Genomic DNA, 25,390 nt, shown 5'->3' on the forward strand with positions numbered 1-25,390 from the left:
CGTTGGATGATTTTTTACGATTTTAGTAAGGGACTAATTCAACAATGCCTGGAATCACTTAGTTCAACTTCTGATAATGGATCACCGTCATAAAATACTATTTACAATCGCTTTGCAGAATTTCTTGGTGGATCGTGCATTCATCAGCGATGAATTTCGTGAAGGTGACCAAAATCGATTTTTGTTTCAAAAAACATCGATGCTGTGCGCCGTTTGATTGAAGAGGATCGCCATGTGACTTACTATGAGACAGAGGCATCCTTAGGCATACAGTACATTCGATTTTGCATGAACATTTAGTTGTGAAAGAGATCTGTTCCCAATAAATTCCGCATAATTTGACCCAAGTTTAAAAACAAGCTCCTATCAATCGGTGTAAGAAAATACTCAAAACATTGACCGAGGAAATGAAAAATCCGTGTACAACATCGTAACAGGAGACGAAACTTGGACATATACGTACAAGCCGAAACTAAGCAAAAATGAATGGTTTGGGTGTTCCAAGATGAAGCGAATCGAATAAAAGCGGTTTGTTGGCTTGTTTCTACGGTTATACTGAATATGTAGCAAACATTGTTTAGAGGATCAAAGAACAGTTAATGTTGAATGGTGTACGATAATTTGTTTGTCAGAAGTCATCAATGAATTCAGGAAAAACAACCGAAAACGTCGTATCATTCTTCATCATTACAATACCAGCTCTCACACATGTCAAACAACTGATTATATTTGACAGAGAAAAACATTGAATTAATGTTTTATTGCTCGTATTCACCTGATTATTTCCTAAAGACTTCTTTCAGTTCCCGAACGTCAAACAAAGAATGCGTGGACAGCGATTTTCATCACCTCAAGAAGCCTTTAAATCCTTCCAAAACCATGTTTTTGAGGTAACAACTTAAGAGTAGCAAATATGTTTCGAGAACTGGTTCGAACGCATGCAAAAATGTATATATCTTAAAAGGCGAATATGTTTAAAAACAATAAAACGATTTGTACTAAAAAAAATAATTTTTTTCATTTTTTTTGTAAATTCTTAAAAGACGGTTTCGTATCCTGTATCAAGTGACTTCATTGAATGAGGCAAATCGTTGATCAATAATAATTTTAAAAAATTGATCGATAAAAACTTCATGAAAATTGTTAACACTACTTTAGAATTAAAGGCGAGAAAAAAAATCATGTAGAAAACATTAATCAATTTTTAAGAGTAAAAAATAAAAGTAAAATATTATCAAAAGAATATAAATACTGTAACCTGTCAGTAATAAGTTGTAAATAATAAAAATATAAAATAAAAATGAGGAAGCAATACGATGCATTCTGTTAAATTCTATTCAAAATAAATTTTTATATTGTTTAAGGTATGATATGATTCATCTAAGAAAAATCTTTTAAAGGTAGATCCTTAAAAAAACTTTTCGGTAGATTTCATAAGAGATCTACCTATTGTAATGGGTACCTTGATTCGACTTCCGGAAAATTTCAACATATCTTCGTGTTTCACATCCCCAGACCCCAAAACAACCATCAGTTCAAACGTTTATATATATATATATATATTTCACTTTCTTGTGGACGCTATAACTGCCGTAATTTTGCGTCAATCAGTTTCAAATTTATACATAAAATATAACGACCCAAAATTTCGGTTGAGTTCGTTAATGGGCAAAATCGGACCTTGGGGGAGGTTTTTTCGAGAAAACAAAATATCGCTATAACTTTATTAGGTAAAATATCGAATTCGTCTAAATTTCCTACTATTCTCTGATAAGGGCCTAAAACTTACGCAAGTAAAGTCTTTTGATATCAACAATCATTGGTCTAGGGGTTGGAAAAGTTTGAGTTTCGAAGACAAAAAAAATCATAACTCCCTTAATAGGCACAGTATCGAATCGGTTTAAAGTGGTTTTTAGTCTTCTAAAAATTACATAAAACTTTTGTCTGAAACAAGTTTTGATATGACCAACCCTTTTATGGCAAGGGATGACCAAAATGTTGCTGGAATTGTAAGATGATGGGCTTATCTAAGTTAAACATGTGACATTTTTTTTCACATCCAACCATTGTCGTATTGAGTAAATTTGAAATGTTTCTTAACTTTAAGGTGGAAATATGTTTTATCTCCTAGTTAACACCGGTGAAATCTACCTCCGCCTTCCCGCGTGCCGAAAGGGATTTTTTTGTCACTTTTTTGATATAAATATTATTCTATTAAACATATTTTATAATTAAACTTCTATAACGAGCTCTTTCTGAATTGTTAAACATAAGTATATTGTGTTGGTGTTTTACGTCACTAACATAATATACTTTTCTTTTCTTTTTTTATAATTCGCAGATAATTTTTTAATAATAATCTTATATAAGTCAGTGACAAAGAAGGGTAAACACTGATATATATATATATATATATACACGTATTATTAATTATGACAAAATAGTTTCAGGTATTTTGATATGAGTTACTATTCTCAGCCGAAAATGACAATCCCACTATAAGATATAACAAACATTCCATAACAGGTTTACTCGAAAATATGAGATAAATAGTTTCGTGTTGTGTACTGCGCTGAACCGAATATAGTGTTGCACAACGACGTATCAAAGCTAAACGAATTGTTGATGATATTCAAAATATCAATAAAATTCATCGTCGGTCTGTTGGCTTTCAGCAACTAGATATTAAGGATAATTTTTCTTAGGAAAGTAACTATGGATTGATGCCTCTTGTATCTAAGCTGATACACATACGTCTCAGTAAAAAAAAAGAAAAAAGTACAACATACGCTGTAAAACAACAGATTAGCGTATCCCTTTTTGATCATAAACACAATCTACCCACAGAAAATCAAAACCAGAATCATTCAGTTCTATCAAAAATTACTTAAAAAAATACATTTAATATAATTAAAATTTTCTATTCGATCGTAATAGGTAAGAAAATACTGTGAAAAAATGGTTAAAAGAAGGATGTTCAAGGCATTCTTATTTGCTCATAGGCCATAACTACATACTTTAAGTGAAATGAACTAACGAATTGTAAAAGAATCATAAATAGTAAACTCAAATCTTCTAAGCATAATTTCAAGGTCATCTTATTTCAAACACCCTATCCGTAAGAATTGAATAATAAATATTGAAAGCGTAAATGTTAATTTTCATTTACAAAGTATTAAAAAGAGAACGTTGAATTTTACACAGAAGTAATGGTTCGTATAATGTAAAACATAGGTGCTCGTTTAAATAAACAGAATATTCCATCATCACGGAAGGAATTACTCTTGCATGAGAAAGCAGTGGAATATCGTTTTAGAAGAATAATAACAGTGTGTCATCTTTATTTCCCAAAACTTTCAGACCAATTCGTAACATTTAATAGCATGGGCTCTGGTTAAAACATACTTCATAGTTATTAAAAAAAGAAAACAAAAAAAACTGTTTATTCATCATAGTAAAAATATTATGTAGTAATTTCAACATTCAAAAATCGGTATAGATAATTTTAAATTTAAGTAGTAGCATTACAAATAATTTTTTTTAAATGTTGAACTATTTATTCATAATGTATCACATTTATATTCTGGATATATAAAAAAATTGTCACATACATGTTTGAATAATTTTCCTCAAATCAACATAAGAAAAATATTTATGTCAATACTCGTACATATAGCTGAAAAGGCTTAATTTTCCTTCATTCTTTTTTATTATTTATCATAACTATTTATTATTGTTAAAATTTTATCAAATAATTCATTTGTAAAAATTTCGGAATATTGATTTTTGTTGAAGTAAACTCATATTTAATTAAAATATAGATTCGCATTTAAATAGAATAAGTATTAATACAATTTAGATATAATATACAATTTAAACTTATACAAATATATAAATTTTACATTTTATAATTTCAAGTGACTGCTATTTTAATTTTTAAATCATTATTATCTAAAAACTTGTTATTATTACTTTAACTAAAATTCTAAACATTAATAATTTATTTGTTTAATTATTATTAATTCAAACAATCGAGTCATGTTGAACATTTCTGCAATATTTCAGCAATCAAATTTCAAATGGGAAAAATAATTTTGTGCCAGATTTCGTTTCCACTAATAAATCTATAGAATAATTTTGACTAAAGTACTAGTCTTAACTAATTATGGATTTTTTCTGGTGGGGGGGAGGGGCGAAAACATGTTCGTGTTATCATCGCGCGGAAAACAAAAATGTTAAATATAAAATCTAATAAGATAACAACAAAATTAAAAACAAAAGAAAAAACTAAAACTAAAATACTAAAAACAAAGACAAAATAATAAACTTAATCTAAAATGTTAAATCAAAAACACAAAACTGCCGCACAAAAAAAATTCAAGAACACTATTAAACATTATGTAAAACACTACTACTTCGGAGAAATAAATATACCCGGTCCAAAACTGCTTTATTATTGCCAAGGATGTGACGAAAATTCCTGGGCATAATTATGGATATGGTACATTGGTAAAGTACAATGTATATTACAACTTTTATTAAAATAATTACATTAAATTAGTCTTAATTTCATTACTGTTTTGTGAAGAAACTTAATTTAATTCATGTACTTTCGCGTTATTAAAAAAAATATATATATAAAATTAAAAACCATTAACTTTTTATTAAGATGTTTCAAATAAAATATTATGTACTCTTGATTAAATTATATATTTCGTAAGAAATTCGGTTAAAATTATTATTGTTATTGAACATGTTATTGAAATTGAGAATATTTTCGTTACCGTTCTTGAACAATTCCTGTTAACAATAATGGAATCCATTTGCTTAGACTTCTAAAAAAACAAAAACAAAAAAAAAACTGAAATTAATTATAAATAATAGGATTTCAAAATACTCCGAGTTTTGAGACAAAAGAAAACTATATTGTTATTTATAAACGAAAATAGAAAGATTTTTATTTAATATTTATGAAACACACAATAGTCTGGGTTTTAAACTTTAAAAATGTAACTTTAACTTGTTCTGTTTAAATATATTACACATTTACAAAATTTAATTTAAGTAACACAAAGATTTAACTTAGTTTTTTTTTTTGTCTTCAGTCATTTAACTGGTTTGATGCAGCTCTCCAAGATTCCCTATCTAGTGCTAGTCGTTTCATTTCAGTATACCCTCTACATCATACATCCCTAACAATTTGTTTTACATATTCCAAACGTGGCCTGCCTACACAATATTTTCCTTCTACCTGTCCTTCCAATATTAAAGCGACTATTCCAGGATGCCTTAGTATGTGGCCTATAAGTCTGTCTCTTCTTTTAACTATATTTTTCCAAATGCTTCTTTCTTCATCTATTTGTCGCAAAACCTCTTCATTTGTCACTTTATCCACCCATCTGATTTTTAACATTCTCCTATAGCACAACATTTCAAAAGCTTCTAATCTTTTCTTCTCAAATACTCCGATTGTCCAAGCTTCACTTCCATATAAAGCGACACTCCAAACATACACTTTCAAAAATCTTTTCCTGACATTTAAATTAATTTTTGATGTAAACAAATCATATTTATTACTGAAGGCTCGTTTCGCTTGTGCTATTAGGCATTTTATATCGCTCCTGCTTCGTCCATCTTTAGTAATTCTACTTCCCAAATAACAAAATTCTTCTACCTCCATAATCTTTTCTACTCCTATTTTCACATTATTTGTTGTCCATCTTTGTTATTTCTTTTACATTTCATTACTTTTGTTTTCTTCTTGTTTATTTTCATGCGATAGTTCTTGCGTAGGACTTCATCTATGCCGTTCATTGTTTCTTCTAAATCCATTTTACTCTCGGCTAGAATTACTATATCATCAGCAAATCGTAGCATCGTTATCTTTTCACCTTGTATTGTTACTCCGAATCTAAATTGTTCTTTAACATCAATAACTGCTAGATCCTTGTAAAGATTAAAAAGTAACGGGCATAGGGAACATCCTTGTCGGACTCCCTTTCTTATTACGGCTTCTTTCTTATGTTCTTTAATTATTACTGTTGCTGTTTGGTTCCTGTACATGTTAGCAATTGTTCTTCTATCTCTGTATTTGAACCCTAACTTTTTTAAAATGCTGAACATTTTATTCCAGTCTACGTTATAGAATGCCTTTTCTAGGTCTATAAACGCCAAGTATGTTGGTTTGTTTTTCTTTAATCTTTCTTCTACTATTAATCTGAGGCCTAAAATTGCTTCCCTTGTCTCTATACTTTTCCTGAAACCAAATTGGTCTTCTCCTAATCTGCCTAGTTGGTCTTCTCCACTCTCCTCTCAATTCTTCTGTATAGAATTCTAGTTAAGATTTTTGATGCATGACTAGTTAAACTAATTGTTCTGTATTCTTCACATTTATCTCCCCTGCTTTCTTTGGTATCATGACTATAACACTTTTTTTGAAGTCTGATGGAAATTCCCCTTTTTCATAAATATTACACACCAGTTTGTATAATCTATCAATCGCTTCCTCACCTGCACTGCGCAGTAATTCAACAGGTATTCCGTCTATTCCAGGAGCCTTTTTGCCATTTAAATCTTTTAATGTTCTCTTAAATTCAGATCTCAGTATTGTTTCTCCCATTTCATCCTCCTCAACTTCCTCTTCTTCCTCTATAACACCATTTTCTAATTCATTTCCTCCGTATAACTCTTCAATATATTCCACCCATCTATCGACTTTACCTTTCGTATTATATATTGGTGTACCATCTTTTTTTAACTTAGTAATAGCTTTAACTTTAACTTAGTAATAGTGGGCAAGACATTGTTCATTCGAAGTCTAATTTTTTTTTTTTAAATAGGGTTGAACTATTATTGCCTGACTTGTAGCCGATAATTAATTTTTAAATAAATTATAAATTTACATTACTACCATCATAGCTCTAGAACTATGCTGCAAAAAGGAAAATATGGTAATCAGTCAAAAAATAAAGTATGGGTATTTTTTTTTGCATTTCTCGATGTTTCATGACCCAGACAAAAAAAAACTGGTAATGTTCATGAGTATGTAAGTGTGTTGGCGGGTTTGAACCTTAATAACTTTTGATTGATAGACCGATTTTGTACAGATACTCGTCTGTATGAGGTAATTTGTTGGTAACATATTGCGGTCAATATATCCGAGGGAAGGTAGACAGTTCTCTATGATCAATTACCTAAAACTTTTACAAACATAATACTACTTTGTTTTAAGTTCAGTACATACATGCATGCTTAACTTAAAATTTATGAAAAAAACTGTCCCAAAATTTCCCCCTTCCACAAAAATCTCAAAAAAAAACTGTCCTTTATTTATTTCATGTTTTTTAATTAATTTTTTTTAACTTCTTTCTAAGAATAGTAGTAATGCAAGTGGTTCAAAACAATTTTTGAGGGCGATATTATGGTTGGCGGGTGCCAATCAAGCTTTAAAAATATTAATATTTTCAACTTTTTAAAATGTTTTTTTTAATTTATCACTGTACAAGAATAAATAACCGCTGCTGGAAAATCAACTATTGTTTATAACTCAAAAGATTATCTTAAATCTAAAAAAAAGAAAACTTTTTTTAAAATTAAATGTCAAGTTTATTTTAATAAAATTTTAGTATTATGAATGTTGATGTTAAAAGGGGAATTGCTAATTCAAGATTATATTTTTCTTATTTCATCCGTTTATTTTTCCAGTCAATAATTTTATAGAAAACTGAAAGTGACAGATTGAATCTAAACTACTCTCGTGTAGAATAAATGAAATATTTAACATGGAAATAAAAATCTTTAAGGTTATTTCAAGATTTAATGCTAATCTAGTGAAGGTAAAAAAAAATAGATAGCTTAAAAGTAATATTTAATGATACAGTTAAATTACTCTAAAATAATGTAATGATAATTAATTTAACACCTTAAAAATTGGTGCTGAACTTTTTATAATCAATAATTTCTTAAATATAATTTGAAAAATACACGCATTTTTCTATTTCGTAAATAATAAAATTCTATAAAAATTATATGAAAATATTTTAAAACATTTTGGTTAATTAATCTGATTACCTTCAAATTAATATTCCAAAAATATTTACAACTTTTGGGAATGGCTAGTCGATTTAGAAGTGAGATTATAAATAATTAATAATATAAATATTTTATTAATATTAGATTTTATTTAAAATTTTTAGTGTTTCTTAAACGTTAGTGTAAAAACCAAATGTCAGATAAGGAAATGTCTGACTGTAATCTGATTATAAGAGTTATGCATTATAGATATTACTCACCAACTTATGGGAGGTGTCACAATTCTTTACTTTAAACGACCTCCCAGTCTAGATCCCTTAGTTTTAACCAAATTAATAAACTTCAAATTTTTAATTTTTAATTTTATCTATTATTGATTAAATCGTGTTATTATGAGCTTGTATTCTCCATAAAAAAAAACAGGTACAACTCACAGGAAATTTATTTTTGAAGTAAAAATAAAAATTGATACGAAAAAAATAAATGAAAATATCTTGTAAAAACCTTCATAAAATATTTGAAAAAAATACGCAAAACAGCTCTCTCAAAAAACGAAGACTACAAACTGTGCTGTAAAAAAAGATCGTGCGCGATCAAAACTGAATTAATCCACATTTTTCTTTTGTTAGCTGTATTTTTCCCAATGCTTCTTTCTTTATCAATTTGCCGCAATACCTCTTCATTTGTAACTTCATACACCCATCTGATTTTTAACATTCTCCTATACTATCACTTTTTAAAAAGTTCTAATCTTTTCTTTTCAGGTACTTATTGTGAGAAAATTATTACTTAATTTGATACTAATTTACAATATTAGAATTAACAATAAATAAAAACAATATTTAACCGAACTGAAAAGTGGAGGACATGAAAAAAGACACAAAATTACATCAATTTTTTGCCATAACTCTGCTATTTGTTAACAGATTTAAAAAAATAAAATGTCATTTTGTTCAAAATAAAAGGCTTAATATTTTAGTAGCAACATAAATTTTGATATTTACCGAGATATAACGGATTGAAAAATAAACATGATCGCCATTTTGTAATTTGCGAAGGTATTTAAGTTATGATTTTTTACTAATTTTAAAACTTTATTACCAAGACGGAAAAAATAGCAATTTCTCCTACGTTCTCCCGCTGTCTGCCATTTTATTTTTATATAAAAATTTATATGTCAAGTTCGGTTAGAGGAATCACATGAATAAGGTATCATTTTATTAGACATACAAGTGAACCCACCGAGTTGGTCTAGTGGTGAACGAGTTCCCCATTTCAGCTGATTTATAAGTCGAGAGTTCCAGCGTTCAAGTCCTAGTAAAGCCAGTTATTTTATACGGATTTGAATACTAGATCGTGGATAGCGGTGTTCTTTGGTGGTTGGGTTTCAATTAACCATACATCTTAGGAATAGTCGAACTGAGACTGTACAAGACTACACTTCATTTACACTCATACATATCATCCTCATTCATCCTCTGAAGTAATACCTGAACGGTAATTTTCCGGAGGCAAACAGGAAAAAGAGAGACATACAAGTAAATAAATCATCCATATACTTATATGTCAAAGGAAGTATTTTCGTACCGGTGAAGTGGACTTGCTGACTAAAAATTAATATATGTACATTATTTTATAATTTATTATATTTTTCTTTTGTAAATTAATTTTTTAATTTGAACAGTAATTTTTCCATTATTTTCAAACCCTAAAGAATGAGTACGTAGACAACATAGATAAATGTACTTGATAAAATTAGTAATTATAACTTGAATAATAATACGAAACAGTAAACCATGTATTTCGAACAGGAGCCCATCAACCTTGGAAAATGTTGAAAAGATTTATTCGAAATGATATAAAGAAACACGACCAAAATCATTTCCACAGTATTATTAAATTCATAGCTGGTAAAGACATTTTATTGGGAAAAATTGCAATAAAATTGCGCGTGAACACGCAAACACACACACAATATTTTTGAAACTGGTTTAAACGAAATGCCAAGTGATAAAGATCATTCTGCTGATTTAACAAATACATCTTGAAAGTTTTCACATTAATATTTTCCTTCGTTATGTATGAAATTAAACAAATCACAGACATTAAATCATTATTCAGAAAAAAAAAATTCGCTAAACTGAAAATAGGAAATTAAAATTACGTTTTTTAACCCGTATCTGACATGTTAAATAAAATGTAGGGAACCTCTTCTAGATAACAGTTTAATTACATTAATGACAACCGAATTCCATACAAAGTTTAATTTAACAAGATGTGTCTCACTGAACAATACCATTCCAATTACGTTATAGGTTGAGTACAGTTGATGTTTGGTGTTGCAAAGGCGTTTGTAACACTTTAACAGCACAATGGTACTGTTTAACTCTGGGTCTGTGTCTAAGATTATTAAAACAATCCTACTTTAATCTGAGTAGACGTAGATCTACATATAAGCTTTAAAATTTTATTTGGTTACAAAGTTTCTAGTATTCACTGATAAATGGAGATTTTATGCAATTTAAACTGCTAGATTATGTACGTAAATTTTATGCACTGATTTTAGTATACAGGTAATTATTGAAGTTGATTACTATGATTGATCTGTTTTTAAGCGACACGTTGATTGGTTGAATAAATTTTAATAAAACATTTACGATGAATTCATCGTATCACTAACCGAAATATAGGCTATCATAAAATAGGGCTTAAATAATCATATTTTATTCAAAATTAAAAAAGTAATTTTTCTCAATTTGGTATGATTGAATAGCGGTTTTCTAATCAACAGAGATAATTCAAGTAAAACATTATTAGGGTTTGTAAAAGTTAAATGATTTGTTTTTAAAAAATTTTTTAAACTAATTTTTTTAACTGAATGCGAACATGTGTATAAAGTAACTATGGTTATGTTGAGAATGAAGAGCTCCTATAAAAAATAAAAATAGGTGGCAAAGTATTGGATTGACTTTCTCGACAATTAATAATACAAATTAAAAGAGTTAGAGCAATAAACAAAAAAAGAATATACATTTTTTAGAAGACGGAATAAATTTAAAGAGTTTAAAAAAAAAGATGAATTTAGATAAAAGAAACTTTAAATTTAAGAATTTAAATTTAAAGAAAAAATATTTTTAAAAATATTCATACATAGGATAAGCTTAAGTAAAGGATTTTGATTAGGATTTGATTAACTAAGTTTTCTCTAAATCTAATACGACCTCCAGTAAAGGCTAAAAAAAAAATTCAAAAAACTTTTCTGCAGTTTAAGTTTGTGGTCTATAATTTTAAACAAATTGCAGACATTTTTTGATAGCCCTACATATAAAATATAAACTTACGAAAAATTCTGAATTTCGAAGAGATAGAACAAAAAAAAATATTTTACCCGAAAAAGTATAGCCAGCCCACCATTTTAGAAACATTATATATATATATAATATATATATAATTACATATACAATTTATTTACATACGCGAGAACCAAACGGCCAATTACTTTCAAATTCTGAGGATACATTTGTGTTATACCAGATATGGATTTAATATATAGATCGAAGCTTCAGTTCCTTTGGGGGTTTAGATATTAAAGATATTCTTTAAACAAATAAATTATAGCTTTTCTTCATTATATTTTTGTCACCATGGCAACAGAGATATATTGAACTAAAATGTAATTATTTTTTATTTAATGATAGGTAAAATATTTAATATTCTCCCAACCGTAAGGATAACTAAGGCATTGGGGGTCCAGAAAGCGGATCCCAGATCAGCTTATTATATATATATAAATGAACAACTTCAAATTATTCATGAAATCATTTAATTTTTTTTTTAAATCTTTCACTCAAATTATCAGAAAATATAATTATAAACCAACAGAAAAAATCCCTCTACAAATTAAAAATGATTATAAAAAATTGAAAATCACCTCTCATTTAATTCTTTTAAAATAAAAATTGATGAAATCCATTAAACAATAATAACAAACGAAAAAATACTTACGAATTAATAGATATGTAATATCTTTATATAAACACAAGAAAAATTCTGAATTTCGAAAATAGTATTTTTCAACTTTAATAGGTGGGGTTGATACTTTGAAATTTTTTATTTATATAAACATTGCAGGTAACGAAATTACTTTAACAAACTTTTAAGTTTTCTCTAAAATGGCTGTGAAGAAAATCGAGATCCCATACCCTAAACGAATTGCTCAATTCCGAAACATAAGGCCAAAACCCATACAACACATATACGTACGCATTTACATATATTCAGATACAATGTTTTTTTTTGTTTTTTTTTTTTGTCTAGATGAACTAGTTGGACCCTAAAAAGTAAAGATTTGGAAAAAAACTCGGTACCCCATTTTTGATTCGATCACCATACTTTTCCCTTTAATTTTCACCATACTTTTCACTTTAGCTATTCTAGCTATATTCGCCGGGGAAGAAAAAATCATTTAAAATAACTATTTCGTTAAATGTTGCGTAATGAATAGTATGCGTAGTTGGTTGCGTAGTGGAAGTATGGTTACGATTACATTTTATAATAGGCTACAGCTGTTGTTATAGATTATGCTGCTCGTTAGAAAAAGTGCAGACTTATTATTTTCTTGCTATTTTTCTGTACGCTGACTGTAAGGGGACAAAATATTTAATGATATTTTTATTTAACATGTCTTTTTAATCCTTAACGTAATAATGTTTTGTTTTTTTTTGTTATGAACATTTTCAATATGATGTAAAAAACTATTATTTCTAATTTTCCAAAATAATCATTCTACACTAAATAACTATTACTAAAAAAAATGACAAGTAATTAGAAAATGGGTGGTTAAAAAAGATCCAAAGAAGCAACAGACCAAAAAAAAATTAATTGTTAGACAAGGTAGAATATCTTTTAAAAACTCTTTATGGGCTTTTCACGCAGGTGTAAAATGGTTCATGAATCGAGGAAGGTAGAAAAATTTTTTAGAAGGCTCCAACCCGAGGAAACTTGGATTAAAGGGAACTGAAAAACGAATGAATGAGATTTTAGTCAGAATTTGTTCTATTAAATAATTTAGGACTGAAACATTTAAGTAAATTTTATAAAATAAATATTGTGATAATTAAACTATATAGCCATTTAATTTTTTTGTAATGTTGCATATTATTAGTTATCGCGTACTATTATTTTTATTTTATTTTATTATTTTTTTCTTTGAGTACATCATTAGTTTATCCCCCCCGCCGAAATTGTATTCGCAATTAAGCATGTACTCAACTGCAGAGGGTGCCATCACCTCAAACTACCTCCTCGGGAACTAAAGTTCTCTCCAGGTAGCCGGGACCTGGTCTTTTAATCAGACACCATGCCTCTAATGATGGGACCCCAAGGGATCCCCACCGGGACTTCAGTCTTGTCGCCAAGCCTCAAATGGGGAACCCCAAAGGGATCCCTCATCGGGACTATGGTCTTACATTGTCCCCCCATGTTGAAGTTACAAGGGAGTCCCCGTCCAATCAACGAGAGTGAGACACCTAAGCGACCCACCCATACTGGACGGGGTTGTCCCAGACTTAGGCCCTCCACAAGCAAAGGCGACGGGACTCATAATTTGCTGCTGGCTCTACAATCCCGACGCCCAAGTGAATGCCTGCGAGTGTTGCATAACGAACATTTAGCCTCCGTTTGGCAGGCAGTCCTTCCGGATGTTTCCTCAGCTCCACAATAAAAAAACCGCTCCCTTTTGTCGGAGCTGCTGCAGGACCCTGCCCGGTGTCCTATGTCCCAGCACCGATAGCATCGTTCCTCGGCGGACCTCCTCAAAACCCAACAAGATTCTCATCCTATACACGAAGTCGCCCAACCTTTAGCAGTTCCTCGGCCAGCAATAGCGGGACCACCACCGTCGCCACCTTAGTTTCCCCATACGACGCCCGCAGGGAGAGGACATCAATAGTGATCGAATCCCCAGCAGTCTTCCTCATGTCACGTAACAATTCCTCCTCCGAGATAAACGCGTCACCGTTCTTTATCATTATTATTGTAGTGTTATTATTAGTATTTAGACTAGTCATTCCTACATTAACCTTTCAAAGTTTATTTCTAAATGAAATCCTGAAGTTAATACAAAACAAAAAAATTACTACGGGGCATTTTACCTCGTTTTATTACTATCAAGATTTTTAGCAAATTTTATCGCTTATAAGCAATCAAATTTGTCAAAAGCTTTCGTGCTTTCAATAAATGCACGAAAGCATATATCGAGAAAAAGTTTTTCCATCATTGTTTTTCTCGAAAAATGTTACATTAAAATCATGTATCACATTTCCACCTTCTTATTTAAAAAAAGAAGTTTGATTCAATATGGCGGATCCAAGATAGAGGGAAAATATTTTAAACACGCCATAAAGTAACAATTTTTATATCTTTGTAAATCCACACTTGTTTCTACTTCCTAATAATCCATCAATTTTGAAATAAATGCCGTTTCCACCCTATATATAAATAATCTAGTTGAAATATATAATTATACTAAAGATAAAAATCAGTTGTCTGTTTTTTAATTAATTATTTAAAATAAATTTGATATTTCCCTTTCATTTTCAACAGGACTTAGTAAGAAAGACATACATATTCTGGAATAAAAAAGTACATGTTCCCTTTTGATTCACCTTATATACTGTATAGCAACACAAAAGATAATTTCTTTCAAGTTTTATTTAAGCTTCACGCCACTTTACACATATTAAGCAAGTTTTTATTAGTTACATGAATTTAAAATGAATATTATTTTTATTATTAATAATATACATATTTTTTTAAACTAATTTGCATAAACTTCAAGGACCATCCAATAACCAACGAACGTTGCAGTATATAATTTATTCCCAGCCACTTAACCATCTTTTAAAATCCCAGACCCATCTAGGAAAGAGCTATACATTAACAATGGAGAAGGGGATAAACCGGGAATATAAGAAAAAAAGAGGAGAATGTATTTTATACAGTTTCAAAGGGGGGGGGGGGGTTGTCGACGTCGTTAGACTCTTCTTCTTCTCAGCTTAAAGAAGCTACAAAACAAGCAATTTAGAATACTACAAAAAGAGTTCTCCATTTACAAAAGTATCATGTTATATATATATATATATATATATATGGTTTGTTATATTAAAATAGTTGAAATATATAATCTCATAAAACTTTACAATAAAGAATATTTTTACAAGTATATACGATTAATCTAAGAAACTTATTTATTATATAAGTTATATGCCTAGTAACAAATTACTATAATTTTTCCTTTTTTAATTAAGTCATATTTTTTATCATCAAAATATTATAATAAAGGTTAAATTATAGTAAATTCTACTATTAAAGAAAAAAAAAGAAATATTGCCTTTAAGTAAATATTAAGAATAATTTTATGGCAAATATAAAGATTAATCTCCAGATAAAATCTTTAATATTTCGTAAATAAAAAAATTATAAAAAGGATGAGTTTATTGAAAATACTAACAACATTAATAATTAAAAATAATGAAAAAACTCTAAAAACAACTTTATTTTAAATCCATTTTGGAATTTAGTAGTTTGTATCTTATAACAAGTATCGAAATCGTCAAATTTAATTATATTTACCGCCTGGTTAAAAGTCAACTGATTTTATCTATTATAACTTCGTAATAAACAGTTAAAAAAACATACTATTGTAACAAATTAAAACAACTTCACTTAAAATATTTTATTAGAAATTCGCTTTACCACAAAGAACCCGAGTTTTGCATTCTGTACATCCAATTTTTGAGGTCTATAATCTCAAAAAAATAATCTTTTTTTAATTTAATTAACGTATGTTAAAAAAAGTTATTTTAATACGGCTCCTAGAGAATGAAATAACATTATTTTTAAACAATAGCTTTATCCTCGAAATATTAGGGAGATGTGAAAATTGATGAGGGTTTGGATTACAATCCTTTGTAACATCTAGTCAAACCCTAAACCTGAAAGTGTAAATACTGCGAGGATTAGGAAATTTTAGAACAGCGTTCGATAAATGCGGGAAAGTGCGATCGCATTTGAATTGAGTTTGCGGTAATAATTGAGCGTACAAGCCAAGAGTGCGTCACGAGTATTCCGTTTTGGGATAGTGTTATTTTTTTTTGCGTTTGTTCTCCTGGGATAGTGTTCCTGTCTAGGGTTAGTGGTTTTTACTTAAACTCATAAGCTGTGTTAGTAATAAATTTATGTTATTTCATTTTATGTTTCTCCATATTCTTTTATATGCGACATTAATATGTAAAAGAGTGTTTTTTACGCAAAACGTAAAATTATGACGGTTATTTTGAACTACGATCATTTCATAAACACAAAGGTATTGCTCAGTTATTGTTCTTATTTGAGAGGAAATAAGGACACGATGACGATCAAACGTTGACATTTGAAAGTTGCATATACTTACTGATTTAAAAAAAAAAAATTTAACAGACTTGTTATTGAATTATAATTCAACTGTCAGACACATCACAGAAGTTTGCCCTAGGACAGCTTATGAAGGGAATCCTGAAGATTCCCTGATGGCGACTCCAGAATCAGTAGCATATATTAGTTTGTTAAATCTTTGTTTTTAATTTTGACTGTAATTGATGTTATGTTTTGGTGCCATACGCTAAATAAATAGATTTTCATTTGTAGTAGATTTTGGAATGCAGCATTTTTTTTTGCAAGTGTCATCCACTAGCGAGAGTGGAAGTTTTACTTTCGTTTTTCTAATCATTATCATTTTAATAATTACATAGTAATCATCAACAAAGAAATAGCTTGAATTTAAATAGTTATTACGTACACTAATAGAAAACAGTGAAATTCATTACACAAGTTCTTTTCTTGATTATTTTTGAATTTTATTATTTTTTTTTTTTTCAATAACTGCTAGAAATTAAGGTAAATTATGTTTTAAAAATATCTTGTTTTTTCCCTTATTACATAACAAAAATATAATAAAAATATCATTAATTTATTACGAAATTTAATAAATTATTATGAAATTTGTTATCACAGGCGTTGCATACGCCGACTTATCGGCGGCTTACGACACAGTAAACCACAGACTGCTTCTACAAAAAATACTTATATCAACAGGGGATCACCAACTAGCTAAAACAGTAGAATCATTACTACAGAACAGGCGTTTTTATGTTAGCTTCAAAGGAAAGAAAAGTCGCAGGAGAAACCAGAGGAATGGACTGCCTCAGGGCGGTGTGCTATCACCCTTACTTTTCAACCTGTATACCAACGATCAACCTATCTTCCCTGAGGCCGAGCATTTCCTGTATGCGGACGACCTTGCCTTGGCTGTTCAAGATCGAACTTTTCCAGAAGTTGAGAAGAGACTTACCGCAGCCCTAAATGGTTTAACTGAGTATTATAAAACAAACTTCTTAAAGCCAAATCCTGCGAAAACAATTGTATGCGCGTACCATCTGAAAACCAGGGAAGCAAAAAGACGTTTGAGTATTACATGGAACGATCAGAAGCTGGAACACTCAGAAGCGCCAAAGTACCTTGGAGTTATATTAGACAGATCACTTACGTATAGGGCTCACTGTCAAAGCACAATGTTGAAAGTAAATACGAGGAACAATCTCCTGAGGAAACTCCAAAGCAGTAAATGGGGTGCTAAGCCAACCGTCCTGTCGACGACAGCTAGAGCTTTGTGCTATTCAACAGGCGAATATGCATGTCCTGTGTGGAACAGATCAACACACAACAAAAAGGTTGATATAGCGCTGAACGAGACCTGTCGTTTAATAACGGGATGTATGAAACCCACTCTTATTGAAAAGTTCCACCGAGCGGCAGACATGGAGGAACCTGGAATACGTCGAGCTGAAGCCGAGTACATTGGACGGTTCAGACAATCTTTCGATACACGACATACAATGTACCAGATGGAGCAACCACCCCCTCCGAGACTGAAATCGAGAAAGGGATTTTTGAACTCTACATCTATCGAGCCCCCTCCATGGTTCCCAAAAAGGGCTTCAACACCTCCAGGTCATGACCTGGACTTGGCAAACGTGGGTGAGTTTAAACCGGCTTCGAACTGGGGTTGCACCAACCAGAGTTAACCGCGTTAGATGGCGTCAAATAGAGCCTAACGACCTGAACTGCGAGTGCGGTGAGATTCAGGACTCTGAACATCTCCTAAAATGCACCCTCTGCCCAACCAAATGCACACTAGAAGATCTGTGGCAAGGAAATGCTTCTGGTGTTTCGGTGGCACAATACTGGTCGCAAAGGTTTTAATGTCTCACCGCTCGGACACGAAAAAGTAAAGTAAGTATTATGAAATACATTGTCCAACAAAAAATTCATCTTTAACGAACTTAAACAAGAAAATGTTTTAATTCTTCGATCCTTAGATTGAATCTGGATCGCCGTCTGGCATAGAAAATCCATGTTAGGGAGAAAAGGTCGCAGCTTACCACTACTAATTTCACGAAGATGTCCTGGTTGCTAAGCAGGGGTCACAACTACCACTATCTAACAAGTAATTACTATATACTGAGCGGCCCTGAAACCGATTTGGACTTACGATTTGTAACTGTGTGTACGACAAGCGAGAGTAAAATCGAAATGGTAAGCGGATTTCAGAACAAACTAGAGAAATATAAGAGAAGCGCTGTGGTTTGCGAAAAATACTGAAATATATCTGGGTCTGCCAACCGTTAGAGGAAAGATACGGCATTCGGTACAAGATACTAAACGAGAATGAACAAATATGTAAAATGGCTCACGCTTACCCTCGTGGAAACAGCGAGGACGTTATGCCCTATAGCGACTGCATATAATAGATCTGTAAGTTGTCTGAGGTTTGAGTCAGCTACCCTAACGAGTTGTGCACAGTCAAAAGTTTTCATTTCGTTTCGCTACTTATTTTTGTTTGTTTCACTGTTTTTTCGTTTGATTTTTTTTGTGTGATTGATAAGACTACTCTCTGGCGTTTTCATTGCTTTTTATGTTCTGAACTTGATCAGTGTACTTTGGACTCATCTTTGTATGTATTTACTTATTTATATTTATGTATACTGTGTAAAATATATGCTTATTCTTTGAGGAATTTCAACGGAAATTTCTCTCTGCATATCATTTTTTTTGTATTCAAATTTATTTATAGTTCCGGCAGATTGGAACAAATTGAAAATTTAAAACTGCGAAAAAAAAGAAGAAAAAACTTCGATCCTTCAACTTAATAATCATAGACCTTAATGATTTGCATTAAAAATAAAACATCAAAATTTGACGAATATTTCAATTTTAAAAGGTAAAACTAGTTGTATTTATCATTTAAATTATTCTTTAGTAAATACTGAACTTGAAAATCACTTACTAGAGTAAACTTTCTGTTTTTTTTTTCTCTAAAAAAAAAAGATAAATTTTGTTTTCCTAAATAATTAGTCGAAGATAAAGAAACGAACACACTTATTTTAATGTATGATATTTTTTTACAATACAAACTGAAGAAACATATACTTAATATAACAGAAACAAATATTTTTCTAATATTATATTATTTATATAATACAATTTACATATATATTGTATATTTATATGTAAAATATTGTATTGTATTAAATATTTATATTGTATTTTTATGTTGTATATTTATATAATACATTTTACATACATATATATATATATATATATATATATATATATATATATATATATATTACATATATATATTATACAATTTACATATATATTGTATATTTATATGTAAAATATTGTATTGTATTAAATATTTATATTGTATTTTTATGTTGTATATTTATATAATACATTTTACGTATATATATATATATATATATTACAAATATATATTTTATATTACGTTTTATTTAAGGAAAATTTAACGTTATTTTGCAAAATTAAAAAAATAAATAAATAAAATATACAATTTTAATAATTTTTTTAATGACGCTTTAACTTGAAGAGAAATTATGAACACTTAATTACCAGAAATAAATTATTACTGAAACATTATAGAAGCGGGGATACAGGCAGGTTAAATGATGAGACAGACTGAACTACATCCAAGAAAGTGTTATAAAATATTTATCTCAGTAACTATAATAAGGGTGTTATTAAATAGAAAAAATAAAATGCCAATAACAGGAAAGCAGAGCAGAACGGGTTGGTGTGATACTGCTATAAATGATAGCCAATCAGAATAAAGAAACAACGAGCAGGGCTAGAAGCAACTTTGTGCTGTTATAAAAATTAAAAATAAATAATTTAGTAACAATATATATGTAAATTTTCTAACCTATTAAATGCAGAACAATATCTTCAGTACTATAATTTTTAAATATACATACCTAAAAAAGAAAAATAATAATAACGAATAAACAGATTAGTTAACCTTTTTAGAATATACCAAACATGCTATGTTGTTTTTCATTATTTTATTTAATGGTAATAAAATATTTGTCTAAAATTTTATAAAATTCAGTAATTTAGACTTAAACAAGACAATACATAACCTATGACATTGTATTATATTTTCAGATTAAAAAATGAATAATAAAACTTGATAAAAAATTCTGAAACACTTAAATGATAATAAAGATATATATATATATACACACACACGCACCTGTGCCAGTTTTTTATGCAGATAACAAGACATGTTTGTTAGTATTGCTTTGTTTTACACTATGCCATTTATTTAAATACGAATTGTATTTCCCTAGTTGAACATTGTTTCAGAATATTTTCACACTATTTCTCTTTTTATTTATTTCTAATTTGTAGTCTTTGTAACCAACTATAAAACACCACCCCGTTTATACTTGTATAAATTACAATGTTTACGCAAGTACCTCAGTATACTTTCAGGAAAATATATGTAAGTATTAAAACATTTGTTGCACAGGTCAAATGAAGTAAATATTTCCTTTTTTAATACTTTATTTTCACGTAAAGAATGTAGTTTAGATAAATATTTATTGCTCTGTAAATTAAATAATTAGATTATTATCGACTTATCTTTTACATAAAAATTAGTACCTTATTTCAATTTGTATAAAAAAAATCATTTCGTGATAGCTTTTAAAGATAAATTTCTAGTTTAAAACAAAAAAAAAACAGATATATATAACAGTAATATAGAAATTAAAAAAAAAAATCAATTCAAGGAAATAAATATGAGGATGATATTAAAAATTGATCAACTTTAAAATCAAATGTAATAGCTAAACTTGTACGAAAATTAGTTGAGAAAATGTAATTATGTGTAGTGTTATAATCACGGAATTCGTTAGAACTTCGTCGGTATGAAGTGACGAAGTCAACGAACTACGATTACAGTTCTAAACATGACCTCTAACCTAACAGTGAAATGAAAATGGGGGAAAAAATAAGCGTGAAAACATTGTATTTGAGTTAAATTAAATTAGTAATAAAGAATACTTTTAAAAAATACCTCGAATTTTGTTTTTTTGACAACTTTTTTTCTCCATTTGATGAACCGTACGACTCGAATATGAAAAATGTACATATATATTTATATATATATAAATGAAAAAAAAAATAAATAAATATAAAAAAATGTAAAAAAATTATTTATTTTATTAAATAAAAAAATTATTAAAAATAATTATTATAATATAAAATTATTAAAATATTATTTTATTAAATTATTTATTATTTATTTATTTTTATTATATATAAATAATAAATATATTAAGAAATATATATCGTAATATATTTACTCTTATAATTCTCTCATTTACATAATACTCTCATAACTTGTTTAAAAAAATGGAATATTTATACACACAAAGAAACTTTTATAAAAATAACTTACTACGTTTATATTTTGATTAATATTTCAAAAATCAATATAAATTCTTTAAAAATGGCTTAAACAATTTCTACATATGCTGTTATTGGTGGTAATAAAGTTTGGGAAAAATTATAAATGGAGAGGGATTTTTTACTCCATTTTGAATTATTTTCTTTTTACATACTGGTTGTAAAAAATTGAATCTTAGTACAATGGAAATTCTTATGAAGATACTTAAAATTCCAAATAGTTAAGTTAATCGGAATTAGGGATGGGAGGATTACCCACCGGGTTGGTCTAGTGGTGAACGCGTCTTCCCAAATCAGCTGATTTGGAAGTCGAGAGTTTCAGCGTTCAAGTCCTACTAAAGCCAGCTATTTTTACACGGACTTGAATACTAGATCGTGGATACCGGTGTTCTTCGGTAGTTGGGTTTCAATTAATCACACATCTCAGGAATGGTCGAACTGAGAATGTACAAGACTTCACTTCATACACTTCATTTACACTCATACATATCATCCTCTGAAGTATTATCTGAACAGTAGTTACCGGACGCTAAACAGGATAAAGAAAGGGATGGAAGGATTATTATTATTTTTAAATAGTTTTTCCCTGAAATCTCGAAAACTTGTTGCCTAAAGAGGATAAAATTTAACCCATCAGACAAGAGGGTATCACAGTGCCTATATATTTTATTTTCTTGGTTCCTATTTCCCGAGAAGACGTCCCGGGAAGTGATGGCCAAACTTAAAGGAAAGATTCAGAACATCAAATAAGAAAAAAAAAGTTCATGGGGACAAATCCCTTTTCTCGCTTCATTTTCCCTCTGTCCACCATTTTTTCCCCCCGGCCAATAATTATACGGCATGTCCTAAGAGGTGATGCCAAACTTAAGTAACTGTGATAATATACAAAACTTAACGAACTGTGACATTTAATAAATACAAATACAATAAATACAAAACTTCATATGAAGATAAAGGCCCCATCTCGCTTTATTTCCCCTCTATTTTATGATGTTTTCAGTAGAATATGTATATCTTAAAATCAGACGGATTTATTTTACTATAATGTGGTATATATATGTACTAAATAACATCTTTTACAAAATAAATAACTTTGAAAATTCGAAAATGTAACTTAAATTAAATGTTTTTAATCATTAGTAAATCATTAAATATCTTTTTTGTTGAATAATGTTCTATCAGATAAATCGCAACCATTTTATTATGAACAAAATGATCCTTATTTATTCAAAATGACTGATAACAACTTTGATATTACTGAAATTGTTGATGATGAACTCAAAAAGTATGCCTTAAAACAAACATAAAATTGCCAGACTGTATAATATCCAGTCTGCATCACTAAAGACAGCCGAATAAGGTGATGCCCGATTTCAATTTATTTAATTTTCTTCTATATCATCAAATTGATTTTATATTAATTATCCAGATGTAATTGAAATGTTTTCTTTTAAGGGAAACAACATTATCCATTTTTCCATGAGGTAACATTGTTAAATTCGGTACCAGTTAGTGAAATATTGTCAGAATCCCGAGAAATTTCTGTAGAACCGATTTTAAAATTGTTTATTAAATCTGTTATCTAAAATCTAAATAATAATTTAATAATAATAATGAAAAAAAAAATCAAGAGGTTGTTAGCGAAATAAAATTTTATGCACTATTCATTTAAAAAAAAAAAAGGCAATGAAATCGGATTCCAACAGATGTACCTTCCTTTTGTATGAGCAAAATATTTCATTAATTAAAATTTTATTTTGCTATAACTCAAGAACTAATGAAAAGTACCACTTATGATACATCGTTAAAAAGCTCTCAATGAGGGGTTATTGATGCAGTTAAGAAAAACTCCAAAACATTTGGATTTTAGACTTTTTTTTAAACTTTTAGTCAAGTCTATTGCAATCAAAAGTGGAGATGCACAATCAGATATTACAACAGTCCTAAATCCAAAATTTCAAAATTCTAATCGTTTTTGAGTTATGCGAGATACATACGCACATACGTAAGTAAAGACGTCACGCCGTAAATAAAAGAAATAAAAAAATAGAAAATAAAAATGGATTCGGGGATGGTCAAATGAAAATTTCCGTTGAAATCTGAAAACAAAAGTTTTTCGCGATCACAATAATTCCTTTACTTCGTACAAGGATGTAAAAATCGAGATTTATAAATAACAATTATTTTAATTAGTCCCAAATTATTTTTATTGGTAACTGGTTCCTGGTTATTGAATTCACTGCTGCAACAATTCGATTTCGCTGATCTTGAAGAGCAGCAGGCTTAATTGGTAAACCTATCGGGTTGGTCTAGTGGTTAACTCGTCATCGCAAATCATCTGATTTCGAAGTCGAGAGTTCTAAGGTTCAAATCCAAGCAAAGGCAAGAACATCATTTTTACGGATTTGAATACTAGATAGTGGATATCAGTGTTCTTCGGTGGTTGAGATTCAATTAACCGCACATCTCAGGATTGGTCGATCTGAGACTGTACAAGACTACACTTCATTTACATTCATACATATCATCCTTATTCATTATTTGAAATAATACCTTACAGTAGTTCCGGAAGCTAAACAGAAAAAAAAGATAACCCTGAAGTAAAAGGTTACATATACACACATATATATATATATATATATATATATATACTTGTTGTTTGTATTCTAATGTCAACAGATTACAAAATAGAATTATATATGAGTGAGTGTTCCGGTCAAAAGTAATAAAAAATATTATTACATTTGCTATTTAAAAATTAAAGAGATGAAATATTTCATTTAATAGAACGTAATAATATTAAAAATTCCTATCTTATAAAAACAAAATTAAAAAAAAAATACGAATAATATACGTGTTTAAATTTTCAAATTTAATATTAAATGCGTTTAAATTTAATATTATAATACAATACAAATAGGATATGGCAACTTACACTTTAATATCAACGCATCACTAAATGACGGGATATTTAATAATTAAAGGTCCAATGTTTACTCTAATATAAACGAGGTCATGATTTTAAATTGACTTTTATTTAAAATCAGTCAAAGATCTCTTTAATAATTAAAAATAAATTATTGTTTTTAATTTTATATAATATATCTATTTTTCAAACCTAATGAATTATCCAATTTTATGGGGTTGTAATCGGATAAACCCCCAAAATTACATAATAGTTTAATTCATTATATTTTTGGACAATCTAATGTTTTCATAAGATAAACCTATTGTAATGGGTACCATGATTCGACTTCCGCAAAATTTCGACATATTTTCGCGTTTCAGATCTCCCAGACCCCAAAACCACCATCAGCTCAAAAGTTTATATACATTTATATATTTCACTTTCTTGTGGACACGATAAGTTCCGTAATTATGCGCCAATCACTTTCAAATTGTTCCCTAAAAAACTTTACCCAAAATCTCGGTCGAATTCGTTAACGGCCAAAATCGGACCGTAAGGCTGGAAATGAAGTGGCTTTTT

At 29.2% G+C, this 25,390-nt stretch overlaps 1 protein-coding gene across 4 annotated transcripts in view; it reads left to right on the plus strand.

The window, feature by feature from the left end:
• The window catches only part of LOC142328035 (uncharacterized), a 460,868-nt gene that overhangs the window by 413,724 nt on the left and 21,754 nt on the right, over positions 1-25,390 (plus strand). The window lies entirely within an intron of this gene.

This window comes from Lycorma delicatula, chromosome 7, assembly GCF_047948215.1.
Source record: "Lycorma delicatula isolate Av1 chromosome 7, ASM4794821v1, whole genome shotgun sequence".
Classification (NCBI taxonomy): domain Eukaryota; kingdom Metazoa; phylum Arthropoda; class Insecta; order Hemiptera; family Fulgoridae; genus Lycorma; species Lycorma delicatula.